At 43.8% G+C, this 26424-nt stretch overlaps 1 long non-coding RNA gene across 1 annotated transcript; it reads right to left on the bottom strand.

The window, feature by feature from the left end:
• Positions 1-2021: 2021 nt before the first annotated feature.
• LOC111545758 lies at positions 2022-24337 on the bottom strand. The gene is made up of 4 exons (XR_002732535.1): positions 24308-24337; positions 5287-5401; positions 4343-4630; positions 2022-3676 (listed from the first exon to the last, which is right to left on the bottom strand). It is a non-coding gene; the product is annotated as an uncharacterized LOC111545758 (long non-coding RNA).
• Between the last annotated feature and the right edge of the window lie 2087 nt (positions 24338-26424).

Here is a 26424-nt window from a genome sequence, read left to right as displayed (position 1 = left end):
ACCACAAGTCCCAGTTTCTCTGGTAACAAAACAAGATCATTCATGAACAAGTTTGTGCAACTTCTGGATCGTATTCTTTTTTTTTTTTTCAGATGGAGTCTTGCTCTGCCGCCAAGGCTGGAGTGCAGTGGCGCGATCTCGGCTCACTGCAAGCTCCGCCTCCCGGGTTCACGCCATTCTCCTGCCTCAGCCTCCCGGAGTAGCTGGGACTACAGGTGCCCGCCACCTCGCCCGGCTAGTTTTTTTTGTATTTTTAGTAGAGACGGGGTTAGCCAGGGTGGTCTCGATCTGCTGACCTCGTGATCCGCCCACCTCAGCCTCCCAAAGTGCTGGGATTACAGGCGTGAGCCACCGCGCCCGGCCTGGATCGTATTCTTAAAGGGAGGGACATCCTCTTTCCTTGCCCCTTTCTGGGACAGGAATGTGGACAGCGTGTGGATTCACTGAACTATGTGGATGCACATCTGTACAATAGGAAGGCAGAAAATCACAGGAAGGGAGGGAGTCTCCAACAGCATGGAGCTGCCCTAGAAGGTCCACGCTGTATCGTCCCTAGGTGCTTACACTTAGACACATGGGACTAATCGCTTCTGATGTGTTTAAGCTTTTTAGAATTTGGGTTTCTGCTACAGCGGCAGAATTTCACCTCTCCTCCAGGAAGCCTTCCTGGCTCTTCCCTTCTTGAGACTCTCACCATGACCATAAAATCTGGTGTGTATTCGTTTTCAGTTTATTGCTTCCTTATTTATCTCAAAATCTTTTCACTTTATTGCTTTCTTATTCATCTTCTCTTACCAGCTAGGCTTTAGGAGAGGGACCAAAAATTATACCATGTAATTTGTAAGTGCCAGTAAATACACTTTGGTGTGGCTGAAAGAACACTGAGCTAAAATTTAGAAGATCTGGTTTCTAGTCTTTCTGGACACTAACATGCACTATATATTTGGGTAGATGCCTTCCTCTTTCTGAACCTCAGTTTTCTCAGTGGATTAATGGGAATATAAATTATATCTCTAATGAGACAGGAGAAGTGAATATATTGTGTAAACCGTGAAGTAATGTACATGCCAAGACAGTAGCATTGTCCTGCTTCAACATCTATGACCACGCTATGTATACAGTTGTTGCTCAAGGTAATGATGGGATTCAGGGCCAGTTCCATCAACAATGTCCATGGTGAGCTGTCCACTAGTCCCGATTGGTCTGTTAGTAGATTACCAATGTAATCTACTAATTGTTCCAAGCCACCGTGGAACAATTCAGAATAGAAATACATTTGAACAATTTATGGGAAACTTTAGCAATACGGAGCAAGTTGGGTTACCTTGGCACCTGCTTGATAGATAAGGGGTCAAAGTTAGAGACCCATCAAGTACTGTGTAAATTCCTTTTGGGGAGTTACTGACCTGATATAAAGCAGCAGTCCCCAACCTTTTTGGCACCATGGACAGGTTTCATGGAAGACAATTTTTCCACGAACAGAGTGAGAGGATGGTTTTGGAATGACATAAGCAAATTACATTTATTGTGCACATTATTTCTATTACTACATTGTAAGATATGATGAAATAATTATACAACTCACCATAATGTAGAATCCATGGGAGCCCTGAGCTTGCTTTTTTTGTTTTTTGCAACTAGACAGTCCCATCTGGGGGTGATGGGAGACAGTGACAGATCATCAGGCATTAGATTATCATAAGGAGCACACAACCTAGATCCTTCTCATGTGCAGGTCACAATAGGGTTCATGCTGCTATGAGAATCTAATGCTGCTGCTGATCTGACAGGAGGGGTAGCTCAGTCTGTAATGTGAGCATTGGGAAGCAGCCGTAAATACAGATGAAGCTTTGCTTGCTTGCCCTCTGCTCAACTCCTGCCATGCAGCCTGGTTCCTAACAGGTCATGGACCCATAATGGTCAGTGGCCTGGGGGTTGGGGACCCCTCTTGTGGAGCACCCTACATAGATACACAGATATATGCAGGGACGGAGAGTGGGTTTACAGAGAACACACACGTATGCATCTTTATCTACCATTTATTAAGTACCTTAATCATATCTCCTCCACAGAGAAGCAAACACCCCCCCTATTCAAGGTTAAGAGAAGCGTTCATCTTTGAAGGCCCACTACAGCAGTTATCTCTAGTGAACTAGGGTTTTTAATGGCCTTTCACAGTAATTACAAATTTAATTAACCTCTCTGCTTTGATCAGTCAGGGCTGTTTCTCATTACCTTCCCCAATGCCTGTTTCTGAGTCAAGAGCTATTCCTGGGCCTTCCCTTTCCAGCTATAAAGTACAGTTTAGGTTTAATTTAGTCTGGCACAGCTGTAAAGAAAGCAACTCTCCTGCTCAACAGCCTCCAATGACTCCCCGTTGACCACTGAATTAGGTATAAACTCCTTAGCCCAGCACTTGGGCCTTCCACAGTCTGGCCCCAGACCCCCTTCTAATCTCATCCCAACTCTTCCTGCACTTGCACTTCATAGCTTGTGTTTCTCAGCAGGCCCTTGTCTTCCTGACTTGGGGTCTTACTTCTGTAGCTCCTTCTGCCCAGTCACTCGGCCACCCACATCCTACACCTGCCCGTTGTTGAACTCTCATCCTCCAGGAAGCCTTCCCTGCTAGCTCCCTCTCCAGTTGAATCCAGACACCCACCGCCTGCCAATCACCTGGGATCATATTCCTCCCCATTCTGATTTTTCACAGCAATTCACGCCTTCTCAGAATCCTGTTCTGAATGATAGTTATTGTGCATTCATCTTGTTCCCTCTCTTTGTAGATTTTAACAGAAGGAAATATGTTACCCATCTTTGTACTCATCAGCACTTAAAACATCACCTTAACAACACAGCCATAACCATTTCAGAGGGCCTACTTTGGTCCAAGCACTTTGCTAGACACTTTAAATAAACTGTTTTTCTTGTCTTCACCAGGCCAGATTAGGAAGTGGAATCTCAGACAGGTCAAGTGACTTTCCCAAGTTCGCAGCCAGGAAACACCTATTGGGTTGTGTTGGGGGAAGGGCTGGGGACAGTGACATTGTGCTTGACAAGAACAGATTTCTGTTGCTACTACTGACCATGCTTTTCAGAATGTTGGCCAACATTTCCAGGGAGAACTATGATAAATTGGCTTCTGAATCTCTGGCAGGGTGTAAGGACTGATCTTCAGTAATCAACCATGGCCTGTGATGTTTCTATCAGGTCTTCTGCTTTGATGGTGGTTTGCCAGGCAGTCCTCTATCACCCTGGAGTTGGAACTTTCTCAGCTACTAGATTGTCCCAGAGTATTTGAGCTCAGTCCCTATCATTGGTCATTTCCCAGGTTCTCCAGCAGCGCATGAAGCTTCTTTAGCAGTTAATGCTGGAAGTTGGAGACCTCTCTCTGGAGCTCCCTTCAGCCTCTGAGATGAGGTCTTCATCCTCTACTCTGGGTAGGAGAGAAGATGCTTACCATCCTGAGTGAGTCACACCTGGAAATAGCCAGGAACCAAAACTGCCTGGAGGCAAAGGAGATATGAAAGGGATTCCAGCAGAGCAGAAGGCAGACTTCACATCTCTTCCTCTTCTTCTTCCCTGATGCTTCCTGTGGGAGCAGCTGGGCATTCTCCAGATTCTGTTTCCTGATGCTTACCATCCTGGTCCAGCATCCCATGGTCATGACCCCCTAAAACTTACTGGAAATGGGGAGGAGGAGGGCTGGGCTCAGCTCAGGGGTACTTGCTTATGGAGTGTCTATGTGAAAGCTAGTGGTGGGCGGAGCTAATGAAGGGAACTGTGGCACACACAGTCCAGGCAGGGTCCCCCAGTGGGCAGAGGAAGGTCAGGGATTGTGTTGGGGCATGGAGGTGTGGAAGCAGTTAATGATGCATCAAGCTCGCTTGACTGACGGTCCCATTCGCTTGCTCCATACCACCTTCCCTTACTAGGTAAAAATGTGCTTTTTTGGCACGGAGGGAAATCAAAAATATGAGATGGCCATTTGGGGGTGTCCTATGTTTCCTCACCCTTATGCCCCAGCTTTGTAATTTGCACTCCCCACCCACCCATTCATCTACCCCCCATCTCTGTTAACAGGAGTGGATCACAATGGGCTTTGGTGCTGCAAAGTGACCTCATGTAAGCCTCTGACATCTCTGCATTTTTGTTTTTGTTTTTGTAAAACTTTTATTTTAAATTCAGGGGTATATGTGCAATGTGTTGTATATTTCAAAATAGAAGAGAGGACTTGAAATGTTCCCAACACATAGAAGTGGTAAATACTGAAGATGATGGACAAGTGAGGGATGCCACACTTAATTTGTCATAGTTTGCAGTACTAGGTCCCCCAGACTGATACCCTTCTTTGAAAGAAGAAGCTTGTCATCAAGCTGGTGGGTCTCTTAGGTCTGTTGTGGTTGTGATTCCAGATGTCGAATCTCATCCCATTGTTGGTGGAAGTCTGGGATGTCACCCTGCCTTACAGCTGCTCTGACTGTTGTTCTGTCATGGAAAATGGAAGCTGTGCTACTGTGTTGGAAGATGGGAATTATCACTGGTGCATCTGTCAGCATCCAGCTCTTTCATGGGGATTTTGCACCTTTCACATTTGCATTGTTTCACATTATACATTTTGTAGGTCACTCCCCTGTAAGGCAAAGGGAAAAGGCCATTATTGGAGTACTTTTTTTTTTTGTTTTTGGAAGATTTACACTTTTTGCTTTTATTACAAAGTATTGTGAGATCTTCTGCTCCATCAGTCATGAGAGTAGGAAATTTAAGTCTATCACTTGAGTAATATTTTGACTCTTAGTTTAGGGTTCATCCTTCCCTAGGGACTGACTGCATTGAGATGAGTTAGACTGAGTGGAAGGTAAAGACTAACACTTTGAACTGATGTCGTTTCCTTTGTGAAGAACTAACTGCTAAGAGCAAGTTAACAGGCAGCAGGCTTGAGAGAGAGAAAAGTCATCCAGACAGGAAGATTGGGAACGTCCTCAAAGACTTTGTCTTCCTCGTTTATTACACTCAGTTTGTCAACAATCTTGTTAATTATACATTTTAAAGGCGATTTTTTTGGCAAGCTCTAGGACACATTCAAAATATTACATACAAGTGTATGTTATCATAAATAATCCTAAAGTAAACATACATGTAACTACCACCATCTGGAAATTTCACATCAAGTTATAAAACACTTTCATCATCTGCACGGCTTCTTGCTTCCCTCCTCGCTCCTCTCTCTCGGTTGTTTCCCCTCCTCCAGCCCCTAAGGACTGGTGTCTTTTATTTCCCCAGACTTACTCAGAGCCTTGACTTGGTTTTATGCTTTGCTCTTTATTGTACAGATCTGAACAAGGATGGCAGCTGGGGTTACATCTCATTTATCCAGAGATGAAAAGTGATGAAGCTTGACATCCTTATTTGCCATCATGAAAAGCATTTGAAAGGGGGAAAGAAGAAAATTGATTGCAGAAAACCTTAGACTGATGAGCATGAGTAAGGGCTGCGGGGGGCACTGGAAAATTCAGGTGCTGGCTCTTTTCTATGAATTCTGCCTTTCCTCCCTGAGCTTGTTTATATATATATATAATATTTACCATTTAAAAAACTTTTAAGTGTACAATTCAGTGACATTGAGTATATTTACATTTTTGTGCAAACATCATGGTCATCCATCTCCAGAACTTTCAATCACCCCAAACAGAAACTCTGCGCCTATTGAACATTAACCCCCATTCCTTCCTCCCTCCAGCCCCGGTAACCTCTGTTCCACTTTTTGTCTATATGGATTTCCTCGTTCTAGGTACCTCATGTAAGTAGATTCATATAATATTTGTCCTTTTATATCTGGCTTATTTCACTTAGAATAATGTTTATGGTTCATTCATGTTGTAGCATGTGTCAGAACTTTATTCCTTTTTGGGCTTCAATAATATTCCATTCTATGTATATACCATATTCTGTTTATCCAGTCATCTGTTGGTGGACATCTGAGTTGTTTCCACATTTTGGCTATGGTGAATAATACTGCTGTGAATGTTGGTGTCTGTTTGATTCTCTCTCTTCAGTTATTTTGGATATATACCTACGAGTGAAATTGCTGGATCGTATAGTAATTCTATGTTTAATTTTTTTGAGGAACTAGCAAAGTGTTTTCACAGTGACTGCACCATTTTACCTTCCCATCAGAAATGTACAAAGCTTCCAATGTCTTTATATCCTTACCAACATGTTTTTTTTTAATTTTTTGTTTTTTGATAATGGTAATCGTAATAAGTGTGAAATTGTATCTTGTTGTGGTTTTGATTTACATGTCCCTAGTGGCTAGTGACATCACACATCTTTTGGTACTTAGTAGCCATTTGTATATCTTCTTTGGAGAAATATCTATTCAGAGCCTTTGACTAGGTTGGAATTGGGCTGCTCATTTTTTTTTTTTTAATTACACGACCTCTTTATACATTCTAGATATTAATTCCTTACCAGATACATGATTTGCAAATACTTTCTCCCATTTGGGTTGCCTTTTCGCTCTCTTGGTAGAGTCCTTTAGGGCACAAAGTTTTCAATTTCGATCAAGTTCAGTTTATCTATTTTTTCTTTTGTTGCTCGTGCTTTTGGTGTCATATCCAAGAAATCATTGACAAATGCAATATTATAAAGCTCTTGCCCTATGTTTTCTTCTAGGAGCTTTATAGTTTTATCTCTTTATTCCATTTTGAGTTGATTTGTACATATAGTACAAGGTAGGGTAAGATAAGGTAAGGGCCCAGTTGGTTCTTTAGCATGTAGATATCCAGTTTTCTCAGAACCATTTGTTGAAGATACTGTCCGTTCCCCATTGATGATCTTGGCACCGTTACTGAAAATCAATTGACGTTATATGTAAGGGTTTTCATTCTACTGACCACAAGTTGGTTTGGAAAAACTGGTCGCAGATAGTGCTAAAAAAAAGATATTACTGAATCAGAACAACAAGTACATTTTCTTGGGTAAATACTATTTTTTTTTCAGTCTACATAATACTTTGAATTAGAATATCGTGAACATGCTTTTATCCATTTGTTATTGATATTTACTTCTTGATGATGCTATCATTTTTCTAAATATGTGAGTTTCAATCCTTTCTCATCCTGCAAGGTGAACAGTGATTTCTTCACTAAATAGTCCCGAAATTCTCAGAGGATCACTTAGAGGGGGACAGGGCTTTTGGAATGCTGTGACCTTGGTCTGTGGAGAAGGAGGCGCCTCACAGTTGGCACCAAATGACTACTAGAAGTGTAATTTTTATGATGTTGGCATTATCGTGACTCTATATGCCTTTTTTTTTTCCTTGAGACATCTTTTGGGCATTTGAAAACCCATGTTTACTGCATCCTAATGTTTTCAGATTGTTTTCTTAAATGCTGTTCTATATGGTTCTCATGACCTCTCTGTGAAGTAAGCCAATTAGACATATATTTTATTAATTAAAGACCCGAGACTCACGGAAGTTGAGTGGCCATGTCCAAAGCTCATAGCCAGGAAGTGGAGGACCTGGGTCACGCGTCCTGGCTCCTGACCCTGAGGCTTTCCTTTTACAGCACACACTAGAATACGGCACCTGCTATTCTGACTACATCATTTCTAGAAATGAGTTATTGGCAGATGAGACACCATCTTCTCCCTCTTCATCATGGAAGAGTGAGTATTAGGGAGAACGATAAAGGTGAACTCTACAGAGATTAAGTGAAATTTTTCTTGTTACATTCCCATTGTAAGTGACAGGTTAAGAACTACCAGAAAAAATTATAGCCATGGAGAAGGAAAAGCTTTGCTCTGAAAGACCTTCTCCCCACAGAGAGAATTCTAGTTTCACACGGAAATGACAGGCAGTAGGATGGCCATTCTCATAAATCATGTCACGTGGTGAAGGCAGAAGCCTCCTCGTTTAGAACAATGCTTTAATTTCCCAGATGAACAAACCAAGGACCAGGGAAGGAAGTGATTTCCTCATGGTGGAGCTGCTGAATAAAGACAGAGCAGGCACTGGCACCCTGCCCTCCTAGTTTCAGCTAACAAACCTTGTTAGGGAGCATTCCTGTTTCGCAGCATCCTCATTTTTGCACATGTGCTGTCATTTTTTCAGATATCAGGATGAAGCCTCAATCATCTTGAATAAAAAATACGAATATAGACTTGTTCACCAAATTCTCCTGAAATTCTTTTCATAAAAGGAAACAATTTGAATCTTGGATGGTGTAAACTGAGTGCAAATAGAAGGAAAAACTGCTTCAGACAACAGGTCATTGTATTAGGCCATTCTTGCACTGCTGTAAAGAAACACCTGAGACTGGGTCATTTATTAAAAAGGAGAGGTTTAATTGGCTCACAGTTCTGCAGGCTTTATTGGAAGTATGATGCTGGCATCTGTTCAGCTTCTAGTGAAGCCTCAGGGAGTTTTTAATCGTGGTGGAAGGCAAAGCAGGAGCAGGTACATCACATAACAAAAGCAAGAACAAGCGAGAAAGAGTTGGGGGGAGGTGTCACACACCTTCAAATAACCAGATCTCGCAATAACCCACTAACAGAAAGACAGCACCAAGCCATGAGGGATCTGTGCCCATGACCCGAACACCTCCCACCAAGCCCCACCTCCAGCACCAGGGATTACAATTCAACATGAGATTTGGGCAGGGACAAATATCTAAACTGTGTCAGTCATCTAATATGCTATATATATATGAATATTAAAACAGGAAGAAATCTAAGAAAACATAACTTATTGATTGCCTAATTGATACAATCATTGTTATCATTCATTGGACACATTTTTATTGCATGTTAGTATGTGCTAGGCACAGTGATTAGTACTGTGAATATAATGATGAGCAAAAATGAACGTGGTTCCATCTTCATGAAGCAAATAGTCTGGTGGAAAAGGTAGGCATCAAACAGATAAACACATAAATACATGTAACATTAATGCTTTAATGTTTTATGATGAAAAAGTATGTGGTGCTGTGAGGGAATTTAACAGAAGAGAGGTACCTGGATTTGTGATTCAGTCTTTCTTGTAGTCGGATGGAACTTGGAATAGCCAAGGAACTGAAAGAAGACCAGTGCAGTTGGAATTCAGAGAACAGTGGGAGCATGATGTGAATAGAGGCTATAGGATGGGTAAAAGCTGCAGGGCGCAGGATATTTTATGGAGGATAAGGATTTGATCTTTCTCCAAAGAGCACTGAGAAACCATTAAATGACTTGGATGGGACACAGAGAAGATGTGGTGGGAGCCATTATCATATTAATCCTTTGAAAGTATTTTTTTTTTTTTTTTTTGACTGCAGGATAATAGGCTGGAAGATAACAAGAATAGGTGCAGGGAGATCTGTTAAGTGCTTGTTGAAGTAGCCTAGGCAGGACACAATGGTGGTTTGACTTTGTGATATGGGAATATGGAAGAAGAGAAATGGATATATTTGAGAGGTATTTAGAGGTTAAGTGGACTGGATTTGGTAATGCATAAAATCTGGAGGGAGAGGGAGAGGAAGGCACCAAGAATGACTCCAGATCTCTTAAATTGCACTACTGAATTGACGACAGTGCCATTCATTGGGATAGACATTGGAAGGGTAGTGGCTCTAAGGCAGGGAGAGAATGCTTGGGCTTAGACTGCAAAGTAAATTTGAGGCATCTGTAAGTAGAAGTGGACATACAGTACAGGACTGGAACTCAGAAGATGGTGTTGGCAGGAGATATAAATTTGGAATTTGTGAATGAGTGGCTATTGAAGCCATGAACACGGACAAGATGGACAGAAAGTACAAAGAGAGAAGAGAAAAGGGCCCAGTATGGAGTCTTTGGTATTATGAGTCTTGATGGCCTAAACTGAGAGGATGAGCAGGTGAAGGACACAGAGAAGGGGCAGCCAGAGAATAGAAACTGTGAGGTGGGATGTGATGGTGACCAAGGGAAGTTTGTGTTGAAGAAGAAAGCAGTGGTCTTCTAAGTCAAATCCTGCTTAGAGATTCTGTAAGGTGAGGATGAGAAAAGGAACCTTGGACTTAATGATGTGAAGATCATTGAAGAGGCTTAGCTACATCAGTGGACAGCTGTGAGGGGAAGTCTATTGGGAATGAGATGAGGAATGAACAGGAGGAGAGCAAATGGCATTAAAGTGGTACCTATGGTCTTCCTTTGTGCATCAGCTCATGACATGTGCCCCAGGCTGGGTGCAAGAACAGGTCCCAGAAAAACCTGTGATTTGCAGTGTGACCACTGCTAAATCACCTAACCCTTCCCTGCTTCAGTTTCCTTAATCAATTCTATGGACTATAACCAGGGCTCATGAGGGATAGAAGAGCTTTGGAAATCCAAGCTTAAATTATTCCTTACATTCGCTAAGCTCCAAATGCCAATTATTTTAAAACTATTTTCCTGTTAGAGATGTGTCCTCCCTCACACCTCAAGAAGATTTTTGGTTTATTTTTGTTTGTATTAGAAGGGATATTCCCCTTTTCCAAATCTGGTCAACAATAGAAAGTACTTATCTATGGTCTCTTGTGATCTTGGTTTAGGAGACAATATCAAATCTCCTATGTATGTATTGGCTAGTAATGTATTTATTTACCCCTAAGACCTATATTGTTTGTATAATCCTAAGGCTGATGTGAAAGAGGAGAAAAACCTGTTTTTTGTTTGTTTTCTAAATGATCACTAGATACACTAGAGAGGGTTATCCTTCAACGAGTATGCCACAGAGTTGAAGGAGGTGATCAGGAATCCCTTAGAGTCTTAGAAGCTCTCACAATGTGACTGATTCCATACGTTTAATGGTAAATATGATAAGCCCTTTAGATTTCTTTCTTTTTTTTTTTTTTTTTTTTGAGACGGAGTCTCACTCTGTCGCCCAGGCTGGAGTGCAGTGGCATGATCTCGGCTTACTGCAAGCTCCGCCTCCCGGGTTTACACCATTCTCCTGTCTCAGCCTCCTGAGTAGCTGGGACTACAGGCGCCCGCCACCACGCCTGGCTAATTTTTTGTATTTTTATAGAGACGGGGTTTCACCGTGTTAGCCAGGATGGTCTCAATCTCCTGACCTCGTGATCCCACAGCCTCAGCCTCCCAAAGTGCTGGGATTACAGGCGTGAGCCACTGCGCCCAGCCTGCCCTTTAGATTTCTCTATTAACTTAATTTCCCAGACTGCCACAGTGGTGAGTAATCGAATCTTAACAGATGAAAATGGAAGCTATGGACACAAGCCAGTTGTCTCATACCAATGACTCCCTAATGTGAAAAGTCCTGCTGATACCCAAAACCTTACTATGGCCTTTCTTGGAGGAGCAGATCTGTTGGAAAATAAAGTTATCATTGACTGGATAATTGATATTTGCTTTTTGTTCTCTTGAAGATATTTATAGGGCCCAAATCATTGGTATGGTAGACTGAGAGTCCTGTGAGAAGTACAGTCAGGGGATATGAGTGAAGTTTTCTTGTCTTAGGGCAATGGCTAGAGATTGGGCCAGGCCTAGACCCTTAAAATCTCTGCTCTATCCTCTGTGTTCTTTTTTTGCTGCTTATGTGTCTGGGAGTGAAGGACTCCAGGGTCTTAAGATATAACAGAGTGATAAGATGGAATCAGCCTGGATCCCTGAGTCACCACTTTGTGGTGAGCCTCCAAGGGGAACTCTCCCATTAGACTGCTGCCTGAGCAAGAAATAGACTTTTGTGATGTCAAGCAATGAAAATTTTTGAGTTGTTTGACATAGCAGGTGGTTTACCCTGGGAACACATCACAGAGCTATAATACAATGTGAGCTGTGCTATAAGCGAAGCTTATATAAAGTGTTATAAGAAGAGACAAAGGCCTGATTAATTCTACCTGGGAAAGTTAGAGAAGGATAGAAAGATGAGATGATATTTAAGCTGGATAAACAGAGAAAAGTTTGCTAAATGAGACAGGTGGGGAGACCATTTAAACAAGTGGTCCAGTGTGGGCAAAGTCCATGGTGCATGGAAACATATTCTGAGTACAAGTGAGTGACAAAGCTCCTTTATGGGACCTTTGTAGGGAGCAATTGGAGAAGATGCTGAGGCCAGAGCAAGCACTGAGGGCTATACCTCTTCAGTTTTACCCAGAAGACAGGAACTGTTAATATTCCCAAGAGAAAAGCACATGTTAGAAGGCTCCTCTGGCATCTGTGTGGGGTATGGATGAAGAAGATTGCCTGTGGGGGCTGGAAGTACATTTAGAAAGTTGCTTCAGAGCTCACACCTGTAATCTCAGCACTTTGGGAGGCCGAGGTGGGCAGATCACTTGAGGTGAGGAGTTTGAGGCCAGCCTGGCCAATATGGTGAAACCCTGCCTCTACTAAAAATACAAAAGTTAATTGGCCGTGGTGGTGGGTGCCTGTAATCCCAGCTACTTGGGAGGCTGAGGCAGGAGAGTCGCTTGAATCCGGGAAGTGGAGGCTGCAGTAAGCTGAGATCACACCACTGCACTCTAGCCTGGGCGACAGAGTGAGAGAGAGAGAGAGAAAAAAAGAAAGTTGCTTTAGAAATCTAGCAGGAACTTACAAGACAATATATGTGTAGCACACAAAACATAGTGCCAAACACTAAGAAATATTAGGGCCATTTTGTTTGTTTTCCCTGAATGAGAGAAATGACTGTGGGAATGAAGAGAAAGTGAGTGGATAAAAGAGTTTTTTTGAAGCTATAAATCCTTGATGAACAAGTATTGAATAAATGATGCAGTATCTTCTGGGGATGCTGAGTGGTCTGTTAAACACCCCATGGTGGGGAGGAGGGTTACTAAATAACTCTGCCCCATGTCCTCTCCTCTCACTAGAAGCTCTTAAAAATCCGGACATCCAACAAGAGACCAATAGGACACGCTGATGTTTTATGAATGGGGCCAGGACCAGCCTGAGTGTGGAGCCTCATGGGCTGAGTTTCCCCTGGATTCAGAGCCCTGAGGTTGAGTTATCTACTGGTCAGCTGGATCAGGTAATCAGTACCTGTGGGTTGGTGGCAGCAGGGAGTAGGGGTCAGGTAAGAGGGATTGTATCTCTGGAAGCCTTTTGTGCTGTCCCGTAAAGGGCCCTTTAGGGAAGGTGGATGACATGGACACCGTGAATGAGGAACAGAGGGCCATATATTCTCAGCTAGGCAGAGGGCAGCCAGCTCAGCTGAAGGAGGAAATTGCCCACGTGTTTATCATATCCAGATTCTTGTTTTTAGGTCTCCCCTCCTACATGAGGCACGGATTGGTGATGAAGTAGGTTGGTGGTGAGCACTAAATGGGAAAGAGTAAAGGTATAGTTGCTTAAAGTATGGACCTTTTCAGGCAATTATAGGAGAGTGACAGTAAAGAGGAAATTGATGGAAACTTGGTGCAAGGGGGCAAGAGGGACCCTCTGACAGAGACCCTGTCGTCAGTCTAGGCCTCGAAGGGACACTGAGATGTCATCAGATCTATTCCTGGAAATACAGGGCTGCATTTCCAGCCATACCCGAGAGAAAGCTGTCTGCTTTTTCTGAAAATATCTTGAGATTTCGTTAACACATTGTCCCTTTTAATATATACCACTGTCTTACCACCCTAGGGAACGTTTTATTTTCCTTCCTTTTTCTTTTTTTCTTTTTTTTGTGGGTGTCTAATCTAATTCCTTACAGCTGCAATATATTCTGTTTTTCCTTTCAGTTCAGCTGCTGTAAAGAGACAGTGCCCGGCCACCCATACAGCATTCCTTTGTGGCAGACAAGGGATTGGTGAAATGCAATGTAGATGGTCTAAGGACCCTGTGCAATGGAAACTCCAACTGAAATTGTACATAACCACTCACATTCTACCTATTCAAGGGGGCTGAAGATGGAGTGTAAGAAAAAGCTCCAAAGCCAGAGCGCTGTTGCAGCCTCGGCCTCATTTTCCAACAGGTACACTGGAGTTATAAATACATGCACGGGCCACAGGGATGGTGCAGGTAGACAGGAGCTGCGTGGGTGCTGGCCAGCTCCCGGACTCATCTTTGGCAGTATGGAGTGCTGGCATGTTGTACTTGTTCCGTGAGAATCTGGGTCCACACTTCTTTTCTGCATGCCTGGTTTCTTGAAAGGACAGTGACATCTGCCAAGACAATAGCTACTGGGGCTGTTAACATGGAATAATGAGAGTTGGTGTTGGTCTGGATCTGGTTAACTGGGGGAAAGGAAGGAAGTCACTATGACTTTATCTTACTTTGCTTTTTAGAAGTCTTTCATATAATCGGAGGGCTAGAAAAGAAACAGAAATACATACGCTGACTGCTATATTTTACAGAAGAGGAAATGGAGGCACTCAGAGATAAAGCCACTTATACAAAATCATGGTGAGATAAGGGTTCTCAAAGATTGTTTGGTTGTATGTAAGAGAAACCCAGTTGGATGAGGTGAGGGTCAAGGTAAGCCCAAGGCCTGGGGCAAGAAGTGCCGAAGGGAATGGAACCGGGACCGGACCTTAAAACCTTTGGAAACTAAGGTTTCTTATTCTCCTTCTCTCTCTTTTCCCCATGGTATCTCGTATTTGTTTCTCTGCTCATCTCTTTCCATCTCCTTTTTCTCAATTCCCTGAGAAGGACGGGGAAATTGGCTACCATGTCTACTAAGTGATAGAACTGGAGCGAGGTCTTGGACTCCTTTTCCACTACATTGACTCTGTCCACATGAACTCTCAGAAGTCAAGTACAAATTGAAATGGGAATTTGGAACTGGGTTTAGGACAAGAGAGAATTATCTGTTTCTTAGATCTAAAACCTCATGCTTTGGTCTGGGCCTTCCATCTGCCTCTCTTTTGTTTTGTTTCTCAGACTCTTTAGAGGGATGAGGGTGGCCTGTTTATTGAGTTCACCTGAGCTTCCAATGGCTAGCTTGGCATTATTTTAGAAACCTGGCTTCACTAAAATAAATAATAATGAAAAGAGTTTTTCGGCAATTCAGCAATCCTCAAATCGACTGTAGAATTTAGAGCTGGAATTGAAAAGACACATTTGGTCGGACCTTCCCCCACCTTCACCTTCATTTTACAGATGGGGAAACTGAGACTCTGTGAGATCAAAAGGACTAATGCAAGTGATCCTAAAATCTAGTGGCAGACATGGGGCTAATGAAGTCTCTGTTCCTGATCTGCTGCTGCCTGAAACAGCTGCTTACAACAGCTCCTTCCTCGGGCCTGGAAACCAGATGTGAGGACATTTGGGGAATGATAATCCACTTGAAAAGCCGATCAGTGTCCAGGCCTTCTTTGCATGTTTCTGAAGAGCCCAGAGAGTCACTGCCTTCCTCAAGGACAGACAACATAGTCTGCCTAGCCCACTGAGCTGCCAGGAGAAGCCAGGTGTCAGAGGCTTTAGTCCCTGGCATGGCTCCTCCACTCCAGAGAGGAGCTGAAGGCTATTCTCACAGTGCCCCTGTAGCAGCAGAGACATCTTTCTCTAGCCCTCATGTATATCCTTGGGACAGAAACACACAGCCATTCTCCCTGCTCACAGCCAGGCCCCACCAGCATAGAGTAACATTTATGGCTCCTTTGTGAGGCGCAAATCCAAACATGCAGTGATTTCATTTTTCTAACAACAGCATTTCTAGTCTTCCCACAGCACTAATCAGTTGCCACTAGAGCATCTCTTGCTTCCAAACATTTTCCTTTTTCTTTGCTTCTGGGAAAGCACACAGTTCAGGAGCCCTATCCACATGGATGGCAATCCCATTCTTTGGCTTCTCTGGGGTAGATCAGATTTAAAAAAAAAACAAAAAACAGAAAAATCAAGTTTCCTTACCTATACCTATCTCTTCACAAATTCCTGCATTATGTTTGATTCATTTATCAGCCATGAGTGGATCCCATACTGCAGGACCCTGAGCAGTAATGGATCACCAGAAGGAAGAGATGCCCTTTGCAGGCCATTCCTGACTTTTCCCTGAAGCTAGTGGCCTTGGGGCAGAGTCATTTACCTCTCAGCAGGGCAGGTATCTCGCTTGTAAAAGCTGAAGAATAGAAATGGTGGGGCCATAGTGATAGTCATCAGTGGGTCTACTGTGCAGTCTGAGGGTGAGGGTGGCAGCCACATTAACTATGAAGTCAATGGCCCCTAGAATTGTGTAACACACACCTGCACACCCATGCAAAATGGCCCAGTTGGTACCAGAACTTTAAATGCAAGGTTTTCCCAAGAGTTTGCACTGTGGCCAAGGAAACCCAGGATCCTGACTGGCCTGGCTGGTGGAGTAATCGTCAAGAACCGGGGCTATGGGTCAGAGACTTTGAGTTCAAATTGCAGCTCTGCCCCTTCCCAGCAGTGAGGCCATGAACAAGTTAAATATAGTAAGTGTTCAATAAATCTTTGCTAATTCATTATTATTGTTCCTACCACTACAGTGATCCTGTCTTAATCAGGGGCTGGCTCACCTGTGTGGCTCTGGTTCTCCCTCTGACTGAATTGCACACTTCTGCACTTGGTCTTAGCTAAGAGGCCAAGAATCAACTACCATTGCACACTTCTGGCCCTGAGTGGCATCTCTAGATTTTAGGGCCCTTTCCAACTCACCTTGTCCTTGGTTATCTAACACAGGAAATCTGAATTCCTCCTCCTAAGCTTCATCATCCACCTTTTCCATAGCTATCTCATGTCTCTTCATGGAAAAGTGTTTTGGCAGCAATTTGAAGGATGAACTAGCCATTGAGTATTCATGAATATAAGAAGCAAATCTAAAATATCTTGCAATGAACACATTCATTGCAGCAATTGACCGAGATGTCTGAGTCTTAAAACTAATCCAAGGTCTCCTGGAGATATTTTTTGCTTGTCTTTTGGTGAGATTTGCAGACAGGGCCTACTCCAAATATTTCTGAGTCTGTTGTTCAGTGCTATTTTGAGTTCTTTCACATGTGGAATTTATTCCTATACTTAGCTCTTACCCAGCACCCTGGGGTACTTGAAAATGTTTTCAATTTGACCAACTATAGTGTATTAACAAATCCTTGCATGTGCTTTGCAAAGCACTTAAATTCAGCTGACTTCCTATCTCAGCCTCCTTTTCCAGCATAATCTCCAGCCCAAGCTGTGCTGACCACACCTTTTGCAAAACTTTGACCAAAGAATGTGCCCAGCTGAGGATTGTCAGATTCCACAGACAGCAACAGGTCCCTATTAGTGAGTGAACCACAGAAATAAAATGCCTCTGATGCCAGAAAGTGGACTCTCAGAAAAATTTCAACTGGAGAAAGATAACAGAAATGTACACAATTAGGAGCACTGCCCAGCGTCTGGGCAATGTAGAGTTTTTTACCCAAAGCTCTGTCCTTCTGTGTAATTAAGGGATATCTCTTGTCAAACAACACAATGGCAACGTTCTGACTTCCTTATGTCTAAGCATGAACAAAAAACCTGGAACTCATACCTCCACTCACCTTTCTTTTCTGATTGATCAAACTGAGCATTCTGACTCAGCATTGTCCTGTGTCTAGGAAAGGAGAAACAGTTACCCACCCGGGAAACAGGGAAAGAGTGGTGCCTTGCCGTAATGTTCTTCATATAACAAGAATGCTATCTGAAACTCCTAAGCCCTAGAAGATTCAGCCCAAATTAAGGACCTTGTTAGCAGCTGCTTCCCAAGCCCTTCCTCTCCTTTTATTTCTTTTGTTGACTTGCAGCAAGCTACACAAAAGGAACCTCTTTCTTCTTCTGCCCACAGATTCCTTTCTCAAAAGCCATTCTAAGAAATAATCCAATTCTGTCTCAAATATAAGGGCTTTCATTCTCAGTCCATGATATTGTTTATCTTGGGAATTTCTTTCCAGTTTTAGGTTTTTTGTTTTTTTTATTTCTACCCAAAGTTAAGCACATGGCTTGTACTGTGAGGAAGATTGCACTAGTGGTAGGAAATGGACCACCATCTTGGTATTGTGATCAAGCCGCATGGGTTCTGGGCCCCATGCTTTGTAAGCATACTTGGCAGAGGAAAATATTTTTATACTAAGTTAAGAGGCAAATTATCCACAGTCAAAATGACTAATCATTGTTTAACTTAAATGTGAAAGATAATGGAGAGAGGAATGCAGCATTTGTAAGGAACTGAAAGACTGAATAATGTGTTAGCAGGTGAGGTGCGGGCCTGTGAGTATGAACATATATCCATGGTGTGTCTGCGTGTGGGGTTTATGTGAAACATAGAAAGGCATATCTACTTCTGCAAAAATAAATCAAGAAAATATGATTCTATCTACAGGTACACTATCATCACTACAGCACCATTATTAGCTGCTTTAACAAACCACTCAAGCAAGCTCAGTTTTTCTTAATTCCTTTAAAAATGTTTTATATATTTGAAATACCATATAATGGTATTTTGCAGACAAATCATAGAAACAAATGGCAACATTTTTAAACACAGATAAAAAATAAAAACCATGATGCAACACATACACTATAAAAGCTCTACCTGTGACTACTTCACAATTTAAGGTGGTGGTTTGTTGTGCGAATAAAACCTATTTTGAATTTGCGCTATGAAAAATGACAAAGAGGTCAATAGTAAACTTTTCGGTGCTTCAAATGGGCTCAAATACATCTTGTTAGAATGTAGAATATCTTAGGATGGCTGATAACACAAAGGCAAATGATCCTGGGGTGTACAGAAGGAAAATTGAGAGAGATTTTAAATTTGCTCATTCTGGTCTAAGAGAGGAACATTTGCCTGCTAATTTGCTCAAGGACTGACATTCATGGAGCAAATTTTTCGTCTTTCTGTTCCCATCTTAGGGAATTATTCTGGAGACATCATATGCCTCCACCTCCACATCAAATTGGCCATCAGATCCTGCAGAGTTCACCTCTGAGGAGCTCTGGGACTCACTCCTTTCCCCTTCGACTGCCACTGCCTTAGAATTGGCCTGTGGCATCTGCTTCTTGGGTTGCTATATTCTGTGCCTCCAACATCACTCTCAACCCATTCTCCCTGCTCCAGCCAAAGAGAGCCTTCTGGAACAGAGAGCTACATGCCATTTAACTGTTTAAAAACCTTCAGTGGGTTCTGGTCCTGGTCAAGGTGCATGAAGCACATACCACTTCGTCTCTCCCACTGAATGCAGTGAAAATCCCTGGAGAAAATGCAGGGAGCAGCTACCGACAGACACAGAAAAGTAAAACAACAACAGACAGATTGGGGAAGAACTCCAAGTACTGCAGAATGGGTAGCAGATGTAGTTGCAGGAAGAGCACAACAGAACAGGGAAATTAAAGCCCTGGATTTCTAGCCTGTGTACCCGGAAGGGGACCACCTGCAAGCTGGAAAGTGTCAGGGAGATGCTGGAGAAGGGGGAGCTCAAGGAAGGGATCCTAAAAAGATGTAGATGAACTCCTGGGCTGCACATACCCCTGACTACTTAGTAAAAATCTCTGCTAAGGTGTTGGAACACCTGTGCACATGGCTCCCACCTCAGGGGCAGCCTGCAAATGATTAAGCAATTTCCAGAGCCCCTGGCATTGGTGTCAGATGAACCAGGGTTCAAATCTCTGTTCTGTGGGTCATCCTCCTTACCAGCTGTGTAACCTGGAGAGCCATCACCCTCATCACCCTCTCTGGGCACAAAAAAAATTAACAAGAATTTGGGGGCTGAGTGAGTAGTGAGAGAAGAGATTAGAAAAGCATTCTATGAAAGGTGCCTGCTGTGGTTGGGATACGGTTTGTTTCCCCCAACAAATCTCATGTTGGATTTGATCCCTAGAGTGGTGTGTTGGAAAGTGGGACCTAATGGGAGATGTTTGGGTCATGGGGGTGGATCCCTCATGGGTAAGTTGATGTCCCCCATTGGGAGTGAGTGGGTTCCAGGGGTTTGTAGAGGAAGTGGCTGGCACATTCCCTGGGGCTGGAGGACAAAGGAAGGGAGCAGAACAAGGCTGAGACCCTGGCTTGCCCACAGGCCACCTACATGTCCAGGACACAACTGGGCTGGTCAGGAATGGGGATGAATGGCCCGCAATGGCAGCAGCAGTACTCTACCGGTTCTTCCTGCACAGGCATGCACTCTGATCAAGGACACGTGATGGCAGAACATACAGAGGGCCACATGGAGCTTTTGTGCTCTCTTCCCAATTTCTGCATGTATCCTCAGTCTTCACAGTAGAGTCTCTGTTTCCTTGGCTGACCTTCTAACTGCTCCCTAAACAGCCCCACCTGAGTAATCCTTCACATCTGTGCATCCAACAACCCACCTTCCCCTTTTTCCAAAGAGGCCCATTAAAGGTTAGTGAAAGTCCAAGAACAGCGTTTCTTCCCATGTAGTGTGGCAGGAGATTCTTGTTCACATGCATGAACTCTCTCTCTCTCCCGTGAAACTTCATAAAAGCCTACCCCGCTGGCCCCTCGTTTTCCTTCCCCTTTGACTTTCCCATCTTGGGTGTCTGCCAGTGCCATCTGGCTGCCTCAGGTCCTGTTGTCCTTCTGGTTCACGCTAGACCCTGCTCTCCTGGCCACCTCATTCCAACATGTGCTTCTAAGTTTTTAATCATGGTTAGGTTGATGGTCGTGCCATGTATGCCCTGAATGAAGATGATGGCATTGAAGTCAGCACATGTCTATCTTTAATGACAGAAACAAATGAATTTGCAGAATTGTGTTTTTTGTGCGCAGGATGTTTCATTGTAAGTGGCTCAGAAATAGTGGCAATAAGTTTCGGTTTCATAGTCAGCTGTATACTTGCGGCATCTGTAGGGCCTGGTGGTTGGAAGGACATAGAACGTGGAAGATGAAGTCATGCTTCTTCTCCCATTAGAAGGGAGTCACCTCTGCTCTCATTTTCGCTGGTTTCCTGCCCACATCTCAGGCCCCAGCCCCCTGATCTGCTCTTAGGAATGGTTTCTTCAAGTTCCCTTTATGCCAAGCTAATCCTAGGGCCCTCGGGCACTGACCCCACACAGTCCCAATGCCAGGAGAGCAAAAATCTCTGCTAAGATACCGGAATACCTGTGCACATGGCTCTCACCTCAGGGGCATCCTATAAACGACTAAGTAGCTTCCAGAGCCCCTGGCATTGGCGTCAGATGAACCAGAGTTCAAATCTCTGTTCTGTGGCTTATCCTCCTCAGCAGCTGTCTAACCTGGAGAGCCATCCCCCTCATCGCCCTCTCTGGGCTCAGTTTCTTCATCTGTCGAATGGGGATAATCTGCACAAACCATCCACCACGAGCTTTGTGCACTACTGATGAATAAGAAAGGTTTTTAAAAACTTTCTGTCTCTGCTTCCAGCTGTAACCATGGCCCCTCCTCCTGCCCAGCTAACCCAATCCTGACAGTGCAGTCTGGGCCACTCACATTCCTTTCCTTCTCCTCTCAGGCGGGAGTGGGTTGGCAGTTAAGACTGTACAGTTCATTAGCAGGCAATTGGACAGGTGACACTGCCTGCTGGCAAAATAAACAGCTCAAGGGAAAGCAAATGTCTGGGCTTAGCACCTGGGTGAGACAGCTGAGTGGGGCCTGTGGGCATCAGTTCCAATATAACAAAAAACCAAGGGGTGCTGTTAATATCACCACCATCTGGCAGCTTCCCAAACACTGAGACCAAGGGAAGTCTCATGGGCATGAGGCCAGACCAGAAGGTATTTCTCAATCTTCTAGATAACGCACGGTTTGGTTGGGGAGGGGACTTTAGAGATCAAGTGTAGATAGGTAGATGGTGGCATAAAAAGTGAACATAGATCACAGAAAGTGAGTTTAAGAGAGGGATGTTGCAGGATCTTCTTTGCTTGTGGCTTTTTGCCCACTCACTCTCCTTCCTCTCAAGCAAAAGTCACCAAACTCCACCCCTTGAAACCCCTGAAGGCCCAGGGGTGATGTGAGGAATGAGCCAGGGTGCAGCTCTACCCACTGTGATACGGGTGGCCCAGGTTCAGCTGGGAGCCCTTCTCCTCTAGCACTGAGACCCTGGCTCCCACTCCCTCTCTCTGCCCCAGGTCCCATCTTCCTGGGCCCCCATGGCTGGCCCCATGTGTCTGACCACCTGCTCTGCGGCTGCCCGCCGTGGAGTGGCCCACAGAAGCCCCTCTTCCATTTTGCAAGACAAACAGAGGAACAGATGGACAGGGCCGGCTGAGAGCCCAGAGCACAGCTGTCCCAGCTGCCTGCTCTCGTGTACTTTGCACCACCTGACATTGGCCTCTGTGAGCATTCGGCGGGGTAGGTGGTGGGTGGGGCACGTGGCAGGGGAACCAGAGGCAGGAAGACCCTGCAGTAACAGTAATCAGACTGTAAGTCTTGTCAACTGTCTCTCCTCCTTTCAGTTGAAGAAATGGACTTCACTGTCTGCTGAAGCAGGAAATAGGGGTGCAAGAAACAGGACAAGGAATGGGATAAGGAAAAATCTCAAACAGGAAGCCTACTGCCCAGCCCGGCAATGGCGTGGGTGTTTATTTTTCTCACCACAATCCTATCAGGAATTTCCCAGGTTATGTGAATATGTTGATCCTGCACATAATACTCAAGGCCCCCAGAGTTCAGGATCTTCAACTATTCCTTAAAGGGGTAGTCACCTGGAGTGGGGGGGTGTTCAGATGAAACATTTGCTCTGCCCAGCACTCCCTCCCCTGAAATCCTCCCAAAGTGAAGTGGGCTTCTTGCTGGTCATGGTCTCCTTGGTCTATGAGTGCTTTCTTAAGCTCCACTGCCCTGGAGCAGCAGACGAGGAATCTGAGTCAAAGGAAGGGAAACCCAGCATTAGTGTCAGGCTTTGCTCCCAACATTGAAACCTCGGCATTCCAGCGTCAAGCCCTTGCATCCCTCCTTTCTCCTGGGAGATGTCTCCTTGGTGTTCTCTGTGTCTCACAGGCCCCAGCGGCAGTTCTCCTGGAGGTTTCTGTGGGTCACCAGCCCTTCACCACTCCCTGCAACCCCTTTTTCTGCCATGGGGGTATAGGTGAGTGGTCCCACTCCCCTGGTTCTCCTGACTGGGGGTGGTCTTCCTGTTGCTTTCTGTTGGTGAGGTTGTAGCGGCCTTTGTGGCTTCTTCAATAGACGTAGTGCTGAGTGGAGAAGGCAGAAATGCCCTCTCCTTCCCTGATTACTCTCCAGCTCTAAGCCATAGAACTTAATGCCCGTAAAGGAAGTGCTATTTCCTCAGGGCTCTTTCTGTCCACTTTCCCCACTCTTCCTCTCCTCCTCCCTTCCCTCTGCTGAGGTTTGTGGCAGAGCATCTGGGTGGCCCAACGAGGACTTGGCCGACACCAGGTTCTGTTCCCTCTTCATTGCTCCTTCCTCAGACACACAGCCAGTGCCCCAGGACCGAGCTTACCCTCACCGACTCTTGGTGCCTGCAAGTGAAGTGTCCTCCTGTTTCGTCCCTTGCCCCAGAGGTTAAGGGACAGCTGTAGCTTCCCAGCCTCCAGTGGCTCTTTAGACTGCGAAAATAAAACCACGGCTGACCTATCCCTGTGGAGGGAGTTCTCAGTTGAACTATGGAAAAATTCTTGAGTGTATATGAAATAAAAAACCACAGAGAAGATGATGGGTGCATTCTTCTTGTTTGGGAAGGTTTCCTGACTCCTTTACAACTTGGAAAATGCTTCCTTTCTGAGTAAAACAAAAATAATCACCAACTTTAGTAAAACAAAAATAATCACAACTTGGAAAATGCTTCCTTTCTGAGTAAAACATAAATAATCACCAACTTTTTCTTTATTATCTCTGCTTCTATTTTTTTTTTTTTTTTTTTTGAGATGGAGTCTCGCTCTGTCGCCCAGGCTGGAGTGCAGTGGTGTGATCTTGGCTCACTGCAAGCTCCGCCTCCCGGGTTTACACCATTCTCCTGGCTCAGCCTCCCGAGTAGCTGGGACTACAGGCACCCGCCACCACGCCTGGCTAGTTTTTGTATTTTTTAGTAGAGATGAGGTTTCACTTAGCCAGGATGGTCTCGATCTCCTGACCTCATGATCCGCCCATCTCGGCCTCCCAAATCTCTGCTTCTATTATGTGATGAAGAGAGATAGAGACCCAGAAGGATAAAAAGAATAAGGCTGTCTTTTAATTAGCTCTATCAACTGATAGGACATAGAGCCACCAAAGCATACATGAGCCACATTTTCAACAGGTGGGGACAGCTGGCCTGAAATCCCAGAGTCATCCTTGGAAGACTTGGATGCCAGAAGTATCCAGGTGAGATAGAAAGGGCATCCTAATTAGGTCAGAGGAAAAACTAAGGCTAAAGAGGTTTAAGTAAGTGCAAGGGTTGTTAAGTGTCTGAGTCATTTTCTGTTTGTATAACAGACTACCACAGACTAAGCAATTTCTAAAGAAACGAAATTTATTTTTTACAGTTCCGAAGGCTGAAGTCCAAGGTCAAGGTCAAAGAGCCACATCTGGTGAAGGCCTTCTTGCTGGTAGGGACTCTGCAGAACCCTGAAGCATTGCAGGGCATCACATGGTGGGGGAGCTTGAGCATACCAAACTGGCTTTTACTAGAGACCCACTCTCATGATAACTAACCCACTCCTGTGATAACCCATTAATTAATTAACCCACTAATCCGTTAGTCAACTAATAGATTAATCCATTGATGAGCGAACAGCCTTCATGATCCAATCACTAAAGGCCCTACTTCTTAATACTATTATAATTGGGATTAAATTTCAACATGAGTTTCAGAGGGGACAAACATTCAAGCCATAGCAATAAGAAAGCTATACAATTGTTCCTGTGTGCATATTTCTTTTCTTTTTCTCTTTTTCTTTTTATTTTTTTGAGATGGAGTTTTGCTCTGTTACCAGGCTGGAGTGCAGTGGTGCGATCTCAGCTCACTGCAGCCTCCACCTCCTGGGTTCAAGCGATTCTCCTGCCTCAACTTCCTGAGCAGCTGGGATTACAGGCGTGTGCCACCATGTCTGGCTATTTTTTTGTATTTTTAGTAGAGATGAGGTTTCACCATGTTGGTCAGGCTGGTCTTGAACTCCTGACCTTGTGATCCGCCCCCCTCGGCCTCCTGAAGTGCTGGGATTACCGGAGTGAGCCACTGCGCCCAGCCTGTTTCTTTAAACCTTATTCTACTTGTATTGTTTCAATATATTCTTCGGTGAAACTATTAAACCCACTTTTTTTAAGATCTCATGTTTACATATCTCAATTTTGTTTGTAAAAGGATAATAGAATAGAAAAGTATGTGATTATTTTCTACTCTTAACCATACCAAAGCGATTAGGAAAGCCACACAGACATCAGCAAGGCACTGTTGGCTTGCATAATACTGGCATGTCCCAAATGCAGGCAAAGTTCCGGAGAGGACATTACCAGTTGCTAACAGATTCTGGCTATATGACTCATCTCCAGGGAACAGGATCAGTGTTATTTGATTTTGCACTATCAGAGTGGTGGGTAAATGAACATGATTTTCCTCTCTTGCTTGTCCATATGTCCAAATAATTAATATCTTGTGAGAACAAAATGAATCCAATGATAGCTAGCATTTATCAAATACTCATTATGTACGTGGAACTGTTAGTCATTTTCATAAAGTAGATCATTTAATTCTTCACAAACCCTGTGAAGTAGGCATTATGGTCTCCATTTTGCTGAACAGGAAAATGAGGTGAAGAAAATACTGAATCACTGCTTGAGGTCACAGAGCAGGTGAGTAGTGGGGTTGGGATTCTGTACCACATCTGGCCGGATTCCAGAACCTGGGCAGAATAACTCCTGGAAGTGAGGGAGAAATTTTAGGTTGTGCCTAAATCAAAAGCTGCCCTTTGCCTGCCAGAGTTTCTAATAGCCTCTTCTTTAATCAACGTACCATTTTTTCACCCTTTGATAAAGTAATAATTTTCACCCCCTTCTAATTTAAAAGTATACTGAATCAGGTTAGAACCATTTCTGTCCCAGGAATATCCAATATGATAAAAGGTTTGGTTGTGTCCCCAAGGATTTAGTGTTCCTGTAAGAAGTGTTTTTGCTGACATTATCAAAGTGTATGTCTTATTTTTGCATTACCTTGACTTCTGTAAGTCAAGATTTTGTAATGTGGGACATTGATGGATTGACTGTTATAAACAAACTTGTGTATGTGAAAATGTATGTACATTCACTTTTGTGAGGAACACAACATTTTTTAGGGTTGTCAGATTATTTCAACAAAAAGCTGAATGCTTTTGATTTAAAAAAATATCAGCCCCAAAATATGTACATTATTAAGAAATTTATTGGTTACAATGTATTTTATATTTTATATCAATTTTGCAACTTTTGTCAATTTTACTATTTAAAAAAATTTATTTGCTTCTGTGATGGTGAATTTTATGTGCCAACTTGGCTAGACCATGGTTTCAAGCTTTTGGTTAAACACTGGTCTAGATATTGCTATAAAGGTACTTTTTAGACATGATGAACTTTTGGATCAGTAGACTTTGAGAGGGCAGATTATTTTTCATAATATGAATGGGCCT

Source organism: Piliocolobus tephrosceles, chromosome 7 (assembly GCF_002776525.5).
Source record: "Piliocolobus tephrosceles isolate RC106 chromosome 7, ASM277652v3, whole genome shotgun sequence".
NCBI lineage: Eukaryota > Metazoa > Chordata > Mammalia > Primates > Cercopithecidae > Piliocolobus > Piliocolobus tephrosceles.
Note: the sequence above shows the minus strand (reverse complement) of the source record. Positions and strands in the feature narration are given on the sequence as shown.